Here is a 12632-nt window from a genome sequence, read left to right as displayed (position 1 = left end):
TTTGTGATTGCTCCCCGCAGATTCGTAACGGAAGCAGGATAGAAAAATGTATGTAATTTCCAACCTGAGCTGCAGGGTGAAATCAAATCACCGGCAGATTGGGTTTACCCAGTCTAGTGTTTCCTGTCACTCTGGGCTGCAGAGCACAGTAGTACACAGCAGACTGTCACTTCAGTAGAAAGGATATGCAGATCAGTTTTGTATCAGTGATCAGGAGAAGGAAATGAGGAGCTGATCCAGGATCCTGTCGATACCACACAAGATTATCAGCTTTAAGTGAATAGGTACAGGACAGAGTAACACTAGGGCCCTCTGATGAAAACACTTCAGCACTGCTGGCAGTAATATAACGACTCTCAGGTGCTTTTGACTGATTTGCCAGGGTGTGGCCTCCCCACCTGTAGCCAACACCAATCTCCTCCTTGTATTTAATATTGGCATTTGCGTGAAGTGGCAGCTTCATCGGACAAAGACTCGGAGGACAAAGACAAAGGAGTCTACGCAGGAGTCTTCGTGGGAGGCTAAGTGGGAAGTTAAGTGGGCTTGATATCTCATATCTCACTTACACTGCTCGGTGTCTTTATCCGGAAATGTGCTGCTTCTCCATTCCTGTCCGTGTTTCCTCTCGGAGATGCTACAAACCACGCATTAGCTCGCAACCCCAACTCTCTTACCTATCCCACCCGTTCCATACACACTCTACACCTTGTTGCAGGTGGCCTGTGGAACTGCCAGTCTGCCACTCGCAAGACTGAGTTCATCTCTGGCTTTGCCAGCCTGAAATCCCTTGACTTCCTTGCTCTCACTAAGACCTGGATTCCCCCAAAAAAAAAAAAACTCCTTTTTTTTTTTTTTTTTTTTTTTTTTTTACCTTCACACACCTAGACCCACTGGGAGAGGCGGGGGGACAGGCCTACTCATTAACCCCAAGTGGAGATTTTCTCTCTACCCACTGCCACAGTTTACTCCACTCTCTTTTGAACTTTATGCTGTCACCATAACGCATCCGGTACAACTAGTCATCATTGTTATCTACCGCCCACCAGGTCCTCTGGGGGAGTTTCTGGAGGAGCTGGATGTCCTTCTTTCAAACATCCCTGAAACTGGTCCTCCGATGGTACTTCTGGGCGACTTCAACATCCAGACAGAGAAGTCAGTTGCCTTTCTTCACCTTCTTTCTTCTTTTGCCCTCTCACTCTCTCCTTCACCACCCACTCACAAAGCTGGAAACCACCTAGATCTCATATTCACCAAAAACTGCTCTACATCAAACCTCACTGTTACTCCACTCCATACCTCAGACCATTTCTTCATCTCTTACTCTCTCCCACTCTCCCGAGCTCACAACCATATCTCTTAGAGACACTGTACCTGTCCGCCCTAATATTCGTTCACGCTCTCCTTCTTCTCCGGCGGCATGTACTTTATCAACCCTCCCTCCATCTGACTCTTTCTTACTCATGCCTCCCATCGCTGCCACTGACACTCTCTACTCTATCCTCCTCTCTCGACTCTCTCTGCCCTCTTACTTCACGACAGGCTCGCAAGTCCTCCCCAGCGCCGTGGTTATCTGACTCAGTACGTGCTTAAAGATCAACTATATGGGCAGCGTTAAGGAAATGGCAGAAATCTAAACACCCAGATGATCTGCTTACCTGTCAGTCTCTTCTTTCCTCCTTTGCTGCCTCTATTTCTGCAGCAAAAAGCTCTTTTTATCAAACCAAAATTGAATCATTTTTCTCAAACCCCCAAAAACGTTTTTCCATCTTCTCTAACCTGCTAGATTACCCCAGTCCACCTCCTCCCTCCTACCAACCCACTTTGTCAACTATTTTGTAAAAAAGATAGATGACATACACTCTTCATTCTCCACCACACCTTCTGAAATCACCTTACCATCCATCACATCCAGTACTCTTTCCTATTTCACCCCTCTATCTCCAAATCAAATTCTTACTTTGATTACCTCCGCCCACCCCACCACCTGCCCCCTTCTCACCTTCTCCAGTCCATTGCTCTTGACCTCCTTCCTTTCCTCACCCATCTCATTAACATCTCCTTGTCAACTGGCTGTTTCCCCGACACTCTCAAAGAGGCAAGAGTGAACCCACTACTCAAAAAAACAACAATCATAATCAACTCTCTACCTATCTCCACTAGAACAACCTTCTTGATCCCCACCAGTCTGGCTTCAAGGCTGGTCACTCAACAGAAACTGTCACTGAGCAGCATCACATTGCTAGAACAACCTCTCTCTCTTCCATCATCATCTTTCTGGACCTTTCTGCTGCCTTTGACACAATGAACCACCAGATCCTCATTTTGACACTCGAGAATCTGGGTGTCTCAGGCTCTGTGCTCTCATTGCTCACATCTTACCTGGCAGACCGAACCTACCAGGTAACTTGGAGAGGATCTAGCTCAGATCCTTGCCCACTCAAAACTGGGGTTCCTCAGGGATCAGTCCTGGGTCCCCTCCTCTTTTCTCTGTACACCAACTCTCTCGGGTCTGTCATTCAGTCACATGGCTTTTCTTATCACAGCTAAGCAGATGACACCCAACTAATTCTCTCCTTTCCTGAGTCTGAAACTCAAGTAGCAGCACGTATCTCGGCCTGTCTGACTGACATCTCTTCTTGGATGTCCGCACACCATCTGAAACTCAGCCTTGACAAGACTGAGCTCCTTTTCCTTCCAGGGAAAGGCTCTCCTACCCAGGACCTGACTATAACATTTGACAACTCTGTGGTAGTCCCCACCCAGACTGCTAAAAAGCTGGGTGTGACACTTGATGACCGACTCTCCTTCACTGCTAACATTGCTGCAACCACCCAATCGTGTAGATACATGCTGCATAACATCAGAAGGATACGTCCCCTTCTAACGCAGAAGGCAGCTCAGGTTCTGGTTCTGTCTCTAGTCATCTCACGTCTAGACTACTGCAACTCCCTCCTGATTGGGCTGCCTGCATGCTTCCTCCTGATTGACCGGCCTGCATGTGCCATCTGACCCCTGCAGCTCATTCAGAACGCAGCAGCTCGACTTGTCTTCAACCTCCCCAAGTTCTCTCACACTACACCGCTCCTCCGCTCTCTTCACTGGTTACCAATTGCTGCCCGCATCCGCTTCAAGACACTAGTACTTACATACAGGGCCATGAACGGATCAGCCCCAGCTTACATCCACGACATGGTCAAACCCTATACCGCAACCCGCTCACTTCACTCTGCATCAGCCAAACGGCTTGCTGCCCCCTCACAGCGAGGGAGAACTAATCACTCAACGAAATCCTGACTGTTCACTGTCCTGGCTCCCAAATGGTGGAACGAGCTCCCCATCGACATCAGGATGGCCGAAAGCCTACATATCTTCCGCCGAAGGCTAAAAACACATCTCTTCCGACTACACCTCGGATAAAAAAATAAATAAAATCCTGCTCATTGTGGGCTGCAGAGAACAGTAGTACACAGCAGAGTCAGACAGCTGAAGCTTCTGGATCTTCAGAGGAACTGATTTTAACCTGGAATTCAGTGTAGATGAAAATCTCTCCCTGAATTCCTCTGGTGTGTTCCTTTCATCCCCTTGAACACGGCTCAGAATGAATTTGGGTCTGTTGTTTACATCCTGTTTGTACCAGAAGAGATAATAATTAGTTGCACTGCTGTTATATAGACAGCCAAGTGTTACTGTCTCTCCTTCAGTAGCAGTCACATCTCCTTCTGGTTGCAGCACGTTGTCTTTTTGTGCTCTGCATTCTGTAAAACAGCAACAAACAGAATCAGTGTGCTGTTAAAGAATCATATCAATGTTGGATTGATATCAAAGAAACAGAGTTGTGTTCATACCAAGGCTCATAGCAGCCAGCAACACTGAGATGAACAGAGGCTTCATATCTGCAGTGTGGAGTAACTCTGAGCTACAGCAAGTATAAAGAAGGCTGTGATCTCTCTGTTTAGTCTTCATCAACACTAAGTTGGTGGATTAGAAGGAAGAACCTGATCACAGTGACAGGGCTCATCCAGTGCTGGGTTATTCCCCCTACTGACAAACTTTACACCTAACACATTTTGAGCCTCTGTCGTTTCCTAGTGTAACATGTCTTATATGATGTGATCTTTGTCGTTTTTCAGCTGACATGGTTCCTGTTTTACAGCTGCTGCAGATTCACTTTCTTCTCTAACGATAAAAGGTGGTAATTGTAGTGAACATGTACATGCCTTTTAGTATTTATTTCTAGAAAGTTTGAAAGTAAACTGAGACTTAATATTTCAGCATGTTAAGTTTTATGAATTTTTCAGAATGTTTCTTGAATGTAAAATGATAGTTTAGTATATTTCAGTAATCTGCAGCCGTTTAAGGTCAAATTTAAAGATGGTGGAGTTGTTGGGGAAGCTTCTGTTTTCGTTGAATATGAACTACCAATGATTTAAGAGTTGTATCAGTTAATGTATCATTGTCTATTTGGGATGCAGATCAACATGTAAGTCAGTGTCCATTTATTTGTTTTCATGGTGTCTTGTGTTTGAACCATCATACAGTCGGTTTGTCATTGATGTGGATTTGCTGCTCATCTGAATCCTCCCACACTGTTACATTAGCAGCTGTAACCACAGGGACTCTGATAAAACTGGAATAATCAGAATCCATCTGATAAGAAGCTGTGGTTTGAATACCACTTCCCTCCTCTTTGAAGAGTAGTCAGATATCTGTGTTCAGGTTTTTGTACAGCCTCTTCTAGACTTTGTATCACTGTGTTTCTAGAGCACAGTAGTAGAGACCTGTGTCTGCCAGGGTTAGTCTCTTTATGGTCAATTCAGTTGAGATTTCTGATGTTTTGGATTCATATCCCTTATCTGGGATGTATTCAGTTTCGTCCTCTCTTGCTCCTTTCCATAGTATAAACTGAGGTGCCTGAAGGTCAGAATGATGCCTGTACCAGTGGAGTTCAATATATTCTTCATTAGTCTCATATTCACATTTGAGTGTAACAGATTCTCCTTCTCTTTTACTGACTTCATTTCCTACAGGAGAGATTTTGTCTCCAGCTATTAGTCCTGAAAAAAGTAGAGAAAATTACTAACATTGAGGCATGAGGCTGAGAGGAAAAGACAGAGGAAACTTTCAATTGTACATTGTTACTCGGGACAGAAACAGTTCAACTGTTCAGAGATTTCTGCTCTGAATTGCGGTTTATCTAAATCTTTAGAAAATATTAAAACCATATTCTTCTCTGTATCTTACCAAAGAAAAGAGCAGCAAGAATAATCCACAGCCAATGTTCCATCTCTACAAAGAGGTTTAAATCAACAGGAGAAACTAGCTGATGTTCAACATTCAGTCTGAGAATTGTTCTCTTCACAGCAGCACTTATTATTGACTGAATGGTTGAACACAGTGTAGAAGTAGTGCACCGCCTACTTGATAATGTTGCCCTCTAGTGGAGGTACAAAGTTCAGTACAGCAGTGTAGAAAAAAGTCTTCAGAGGCCCGTTCCAGAAAGCAGGTTTAGTGAAAACTCTGAGTTTGTTAACCCTGAGATGAGGGTTTTCCGTTCCAGAAAGAGAGGTAACTTAACCTCAGAGTCAGTTACTATGGTAACTGAGCCTGTGAACCTAACCTGGTCTGGAGCAGGTTTTCTTCAAGAAACCTCAAGTTTCTCTCAGTCTCCTCCCGCTGAGAGGGAGGTGACTGAGAGAAACGGGGAAGAAAAAACTCGAGTTTCTCTCATTCTCCTCCCTCTCAGAGGAAACTCATTTCCTCATTCATTCAGTCTGTATTAGGCACATTTTAATGCAGTTTGTTATCTGCATGAATAAAAAAACTCATTGGTTTATGTTAGGCAGACTATAAAATGTTTTTTTTCTTAAACATGTCATGTCTTTTTGTCGACAATCCTATTGATGAAAAAGCTGTATTAATTCAGAGAGTTTACGTCGGGAGATGATATGGAGTCCCGACTAGATGTTTTTTCATTTCCACATAACCGATTTGTGGTATTTTTTATCACAGTCTATTAGATATGTAGATACCTTATCCTTCCACTAGTTCAACATCGTGGACAGCCTTTAACATCCCAGCAGATTCTTTGTGTCACATTAGGCCTACGTTTTTTTGCAAACGGCGGTTTTCTTTATAACAGCAGCGGATCATACTGTAATAGTAAAGCTACTGTATGTAGAGCCGTCAGAAAAGTGTGATCGCTCTGAAACGTTTTTTAAACATGTTATGTTCCCTGGACACAAACCAGTGAGAGCCATTAAAAAGAAATAAATGATTATACATTATAGTTCTGTTAATGATCATGTTGCTGCAGCCTCAGAATGGGAATAGTAGGCTATAGTTTACTTTTTCGCCCATAGGATTGCACCTGAATACAATTATAGGTGTAGCCTACAATTCCAGTTTTCACCAGTAGCCTAATATTATAAGTTAACTGTGATTAAATATGAAATTAATACACTGTTAATGAGTACGCATTGACTCCAGCAGCAATTTTCTCCCACACCAATTCTCTCTCTTTTGCAGCAGCAGCCACTGTCTTGCTTTTTTAACGAAATGCATGTTCAAACTCGCAGTTTGTGCTCATGAGTATTTCCGCCGACCCGTTTGTTTGTGGTTGTTACCATGGTGAATCGTAGAATCATGGCTCCATTCATGCTGCCTTATGTGCACGCGCGTAACCCTGAGTGAACCTACACCGAGTTGATTGAACCAACTCAAATCAGCTGTTCTGGAACCGAAAACTCTGAGTTTCCCATCTCAGGGTAAATCAACTCAGAGTTCAGGGTTAGACTCAGAGTTTGTTAAACCTTCTTCCTGGAACGGGCCCCCGTTCAGTTCAGTTCAATTTATTTATATATCACGTTTAAAAACAACCTTAGTTGACCAAAGTGCTTAACAAGATCAAAAAGCAACGAGATAATAAACAAAGCACAATGTACAATACAAAATAACTCACAGTAGAAAAAGAATAAAGTCAATAAGGTCAAGATATCAAAGCTCAACTTGAATTGAAAGCCAATGAATAATAGTGGGTCTTAAAGTGTAAAGTGCAGGTTAACCACCATAGCCAATTAATATGTAAATAAAGTGCTCAATATGTATACTTTTAAACATTTCTGTCTTAAAATGCGTTAAAATAACATTTATTGGGGGATGACGTCATAAGAGGGAGTAGCCACCCATAGCGGGTAAATAGACGGTCCAACAACGGGACAATTTCATCCATTTTCGCCATCTTATTCATCACTAAATTCACTTCTGACAAAGTTTTAGGCGAGAAATTAACTGTTTAGATTTTGAATATAGGCAGTCTTGCAAAAATTGTTGCTAAATTGACAATTTGCTTCAGTTTTCGGAGTTGAGAAGCTCCATATAGTAACGCGACAACCAGCAGTAAAATCAGCCCACTTCGTAGCCACAAACCTCAAAAAGGCACCAATCAGCCTTTTGTCCTGGTGGACCCTCTGCCCTGTTTCTGATGTACTCGTACATCCCGCACAAACACAATAGTTTACCATTTTAGCTAGCTAGCTAGGTCTCCAATACAACTGCTAGCCTACTAGCCGTTAGACTCTTGGAGTCCCTCTTATGACGTCACACCCCGCCTAGTGGAAGGGAGGGGGAGTGCTTAAAACCACTGTAAAAAGTACTAACTTTTCATATTAAATTCAGCATTTTGTTATAAAAAGCCATACAAAACAATGGTGGGTGGCTCTAATCTTTATGTTTAATAAGCACAATGCTTAACTTCATGAAACATTCAACGTGCAATTTACACTTTAAGCATGGACTTGAACGTTTCAATGGTCTGAGGTGTTCTTACATGAATAGGTAAACTATTCCAGAGGTTGGGAGCAGCCACTGCAAAGGCTCTGTCACCTTTGGTTTTTAACCTTGACCTGGGCACATCGAGGACCATCTGATTGGACGACCTCAGTGCTTTGACAGGTGTGTGGACATGTAAGAGCTCCGATAAGTAAGAAGGCGACAACCCATTTAAGATCTTAAAAACAATTAATACAATTTTAAATTAAATCCTGAAACAAACAGGAAGCCAGTGGAGCGTGGCCAAAACCGGTGTAATGTGGTTGCGCTTTTTAGTCCCGGTTAAAAGTCGAGCTGCTGCGTTCTGGACTAACTGTAAGCGACAAAGGGATGACTGATCCAATCCAACATACAGATGTCAGGTTTACATGGACTTTTCTATTGGTTTTCATGGACTTTCCGTTTGTTGTTTCCCATTCACATTCCCCAGCACTCACTCCCCTCATCCGCTCACAATCTCCTCAGTACTGATTGCACACACCTGCACTTCATCACACCACATCATCAGATTCACACCTGCATCTCATCAGTGTCCACCTACTTAAGCAGCACAGACACACTCACTCTTGGTCGAGTCTTATATACATTGCTCACGGCACTCTGACTTGCTCTCCTATGTCTAGTTTAGTCCCGGTTCTTACTTACCTGTCGTTTGGCTTCCTGTGGTCTGTTGCTGCTCTGGAAGCATTACCTCATCTCCTGCCGGTATCCAGCCTGTTCTCTCTACTCTCTGTTGAATCATTGTCAATAAAGCTCACTGCACTACTCCAGTTTGGCTCCTGCTCCGTCCGTGCATGACAACAGTGATTTACAGTAGTCTAAGCAGGACGTAATAAATGCATGTATGACTCTTTCAAAGTCTTTGCGTAGCAGGTAAGGCTTAACCTTAGCCAAGAGTCTCAGCTGGAAGAAGCTAGTTTTAACAGAACTAATCTGTTTGTCACATTTAAAAGCACTGTCAAAAATCACTCCCAGATCCCACTGGTAAAAGGACGAATTTGGGAGCCTAAAGTACCAAGAGCAACTACACAGACACTAAAATGTTCAGCGCGACCAAACACAGCAATTTCGGTCTTATTATCATTAAGACAGAGAAAATTCGGATCCAACCATATTTTGAGATCACTCAAGCAGTTTAACAACGGCTGGATAGTGTCCTTCTCATTGTTTCTTACAGGCAAATATATTTGTACATCATCTGCAAAAAAATGGAAAGAAATTTTATGTTTTTTTTAAAATGGACCCTAAGGGCAGCATGTACAGAGAAAATAGCATGGGTCCCAAAATGGAACCTTGGGGGACCCCACAAGAAAGAGGGGCAGCAGATGAGGAGCAATTACCAAGGTGGATGGCAAAACTCCTATCTGTCAAATAAGATTCAAACCATTTTAAAGCTATGCCCATAATGCCAACACGTTGTTTGAGTCGGGATAAAAGGATAGAGTGGTTGACAGTGTCAAAGGCAGCAGTCAAATCTAAGAGCACTAAAATAGCGGAGTTTCCTGAGTCAACCGCTAAGAAAAGGTCATTGTAGACTCTTAGGAGGGCGGTTTCAGTACTGTGGCGGGGCTTAAAACCAGACTGGAACTTTTCATGAATACTAAAATCATCTAAAAGTAGTAAGTAAAATAATCTTCAAGCAGCTTGTCAGTGTGTCAGCTTGTGTTTTTGTACAGAGACTTTGGGTTTGCTGTCACTGTGGGCCTCACAGCACAGTAGTACAGAGCAGAGTCTGTCAGTGCAGCAGAGGAGATCTGAAGATCCATTTTGGTGTAATCCTCACTTACGGAAACAGACAGTCCAGAGTTTGTATTTTGCATTATTTTTCCTGATCCCAAGTGAAAGATGATGAACTCTGGTGGTTTTCCTGGATATTGTCGATACCAATAAAACTCATCACTACCACTCACTTGTTTGGAGTATCTGTAGGACAGAGTAACAGAGCTGCCTTCTAAACTGTTGTCTTCTTTCTCTACTGGAGTTAGTTCTTCACAGCTGACACCTAAAGGAAGAGATCACTCTGTTGTTTCATGTGGTAAAGACTTAAAGAATTATTCACATTCAGATGTTATTAGGATTCAATTTTTTCATGCTGTATAATCTAACCTGTTAGAATGAAGAGAAACAGCAGAGAAAACACAATGCTGCAGTGACAGCATGTTGAATAAAGCCAAAGAATATGGCTATTTCTGGGCAGGCCCGGGCTGCATGGACACCAACTAGATTTAACGTGTGAGATGCACATGGTGAGTATTTGGCCAACGGATTTTTATTCAATATGCGACCTTGCAATCAACTATATCTATCCCATGTTCACCTAGTGATTGTTCCACCATTGTGGTGATTTCCTCTCCTGTCTTTTTTGAAAAGTCCTTAAATTCAAGGAAACGTTCGTTTATTTCCCATCCACCCACAGGGGAAGTTTGACTGACATACCTCAGCAACAGTACATTTTGCTCCAAGTTTGACACATCAGGGGTTGCATCACACATTATGGAATAGAATGTTGTTTCTTACTTTACCCTCAAAATAGTGTTTAGGACACGCTGAGCACAAAGTTCAATACATTTGTTTTGGCTGTCAGGTGAAAGGTAATGAACTTGGAGTCTCTTTCCTTGTTGCTGGTGCTCTCTAAAAGGCGCGGCCGCGGCCGACGTGTAAGGTGAGCGTATTGTGTCACTCCGGTGTTCCCGTGTTACAAACGCTAGTTTGCTGCTCCGGCAAAAACTTACTGAACTCTGCTTCACTGTTTAAATTAGCAGCTATTTGCCTGGATTGCATTTGAATTACAATTGTTTTACTCAAGCACTTATACTTAGCTTCACTTACAGCGACTGACTCGCTGAATTTACAATTGTTAAAACACTGTTAGCTACTTTTAGCTTAGCCATTAGCAATGGCTAATTCCTCTCCCTCTGCTCTCTCTTGCTCTGTGTGTCAAATGTTTAGCTATTCCTCTGCCTCCTTTAGTGATAACGATACATGTAATAAATGTAGTATATTCGCTGTTTTGGAGGCAAGGCTTAGTGAATTTGAGTCACGGCTCCGCACCATGGAATCAGAATCGTATGCTTCCGTAGCTAGCCAGCACCATGTAGTTAATGCGGGCCAACATACTGTAGCTTCTGTAGCTTCTGCTGAGCTGTCCCCGGCAGACCCCGAGCAGCCGGGCGAGGGTGGGTGACTGTCCGAGGGAAGCGTTAGCGGCAGATCTAGACCAGGGAGTGCACATGATGACGGTCGCTCTAAACCGGAGCGGCCTTGCTTAACAGGTACTCCTACTCAGCGATACACCCGCTGAGAAGCCAGTTCTGGTTATTGGGAGCTCTATACTGCGATATGTGAAGCCAGCGGCCCCGGGCGGCTACAGTAGGCCTACCTACGGTCATATGTGCCCCCGGGGCTGGAGCGGCGATATAGAAACCCATCTAAAACTGCTGGCAAAAAGAACCGTAAAATACAGTAAGATCATACTTCACGAGGGTGGTAATGGTCGTAAATCGGAGATCACTAAAATGAATGTTGAGTCACTTTGTGCATACGCAAAGACAATGTCGGACTCAGTAGTTTTCTCTGGACCCTGCCAAACCTGACCAATGATGAAATGTACAGCCGGACGTCATCCTTCCACCGCTGGTTGTCGGGGTGGTGCCCAGCTAATGATGTGGGCTATGTGAATAACTGGAGGGCGTTCTGGGAAAGCCTGGTCTGATTGAGAGAGACGGCATTCATCCCACCTGGGACGGTGCGCTCTCATATCAAAAAATCTGAACGAAGTTTATCAGACATAAACCATGACAACCCAAGTTTGATATTAGTAATCAGAGGTGCAGTGCTCACGCCCCTCTGTGCTCCGTTGGAGCAGTCGCCCACTCATGGTCTAATAAGCACGGTGTCTGTCCCCGGCTCAGATCGGTTAAATCAAAGGTAAACAAAAGCGCTTATACTTAACAACCTAATTGGAATTAAAACTACTGCAATAGAACAAAATAGGAAAATTAGATGTGGACTATTAAATATTAGATCTCTGTCTTCTAAACCAGTACTGGTAAACGAGTTGATATCAGACAATAAAATTGATTTATTTTGTCTTACTGAAACCTGGCTGGGCCATGAAGACTATGTTAGTCTAAATGAAGCCACTCCTCCCAGCCATATTAATACTCAAATTCCTAGAGGCTCAGGGCGCGGGGAGGGGGAGTTGCAGCCATCTTTGATGCAAGCCTGCTAATTACTCCTAAACCTAAATTACATTATAACTCATTTGAAAGTCTTGTTCTTAATCTTCAACATCCAAAATGGAAAACATTACAGCCAATTATATTCGTTGTTATTTACAGGGCTCCAGGTCCGTATTCTGAATTTTTATCTGAATTCTCAGAGTTTTTATCATGTTTAGTCCTTAAATCAGACCAAGTACTTCTTGTAGGTGATTTTAATATCCATGTGGACGTTGACAATGACAGCCTTAGTACTGCTTTCAACTCATTACTGGATTCAATCGGTTTCAGTCAGAGTGTGCACAAGGCGCGCACTGTTTTAACCACACCCTCGACCTTGTGCTGGCATATGGTATTGAAATTGAGGATTTAATAATATTTTCGCAGAATTCGGTATTATCAGATCATTCTTTAATCACTTTCGAATTCTTACTACCTGATTATATTAAATTAGATAAAAGCTCCTACACCAGATGCTTATCTGACAGTGCTATAGCTAAATTTAAAGAAGATATTCCAACAGCATTCGACTCTATGTCATGCCTTAACATAACAGAGGACCTGTATGTTAACCTCAGTCCCTCT

The sequence above is a fragment of the Perca fluviatilis genome, chromosome 11 (genome assembly GCF_010015445.1).
Source record: "Perca fluviatilis chromosome 11, GENO_Pfluv_1.0, whole genome shotgun sequence".
NCBI lineage: Eukaryota > Metazoa > Chordata > Actinopteri > Perciformes > Percidae > Perca > Perca fluviatilis.
Note: the sequence above shows the minus strand (reverse complement) of the source record.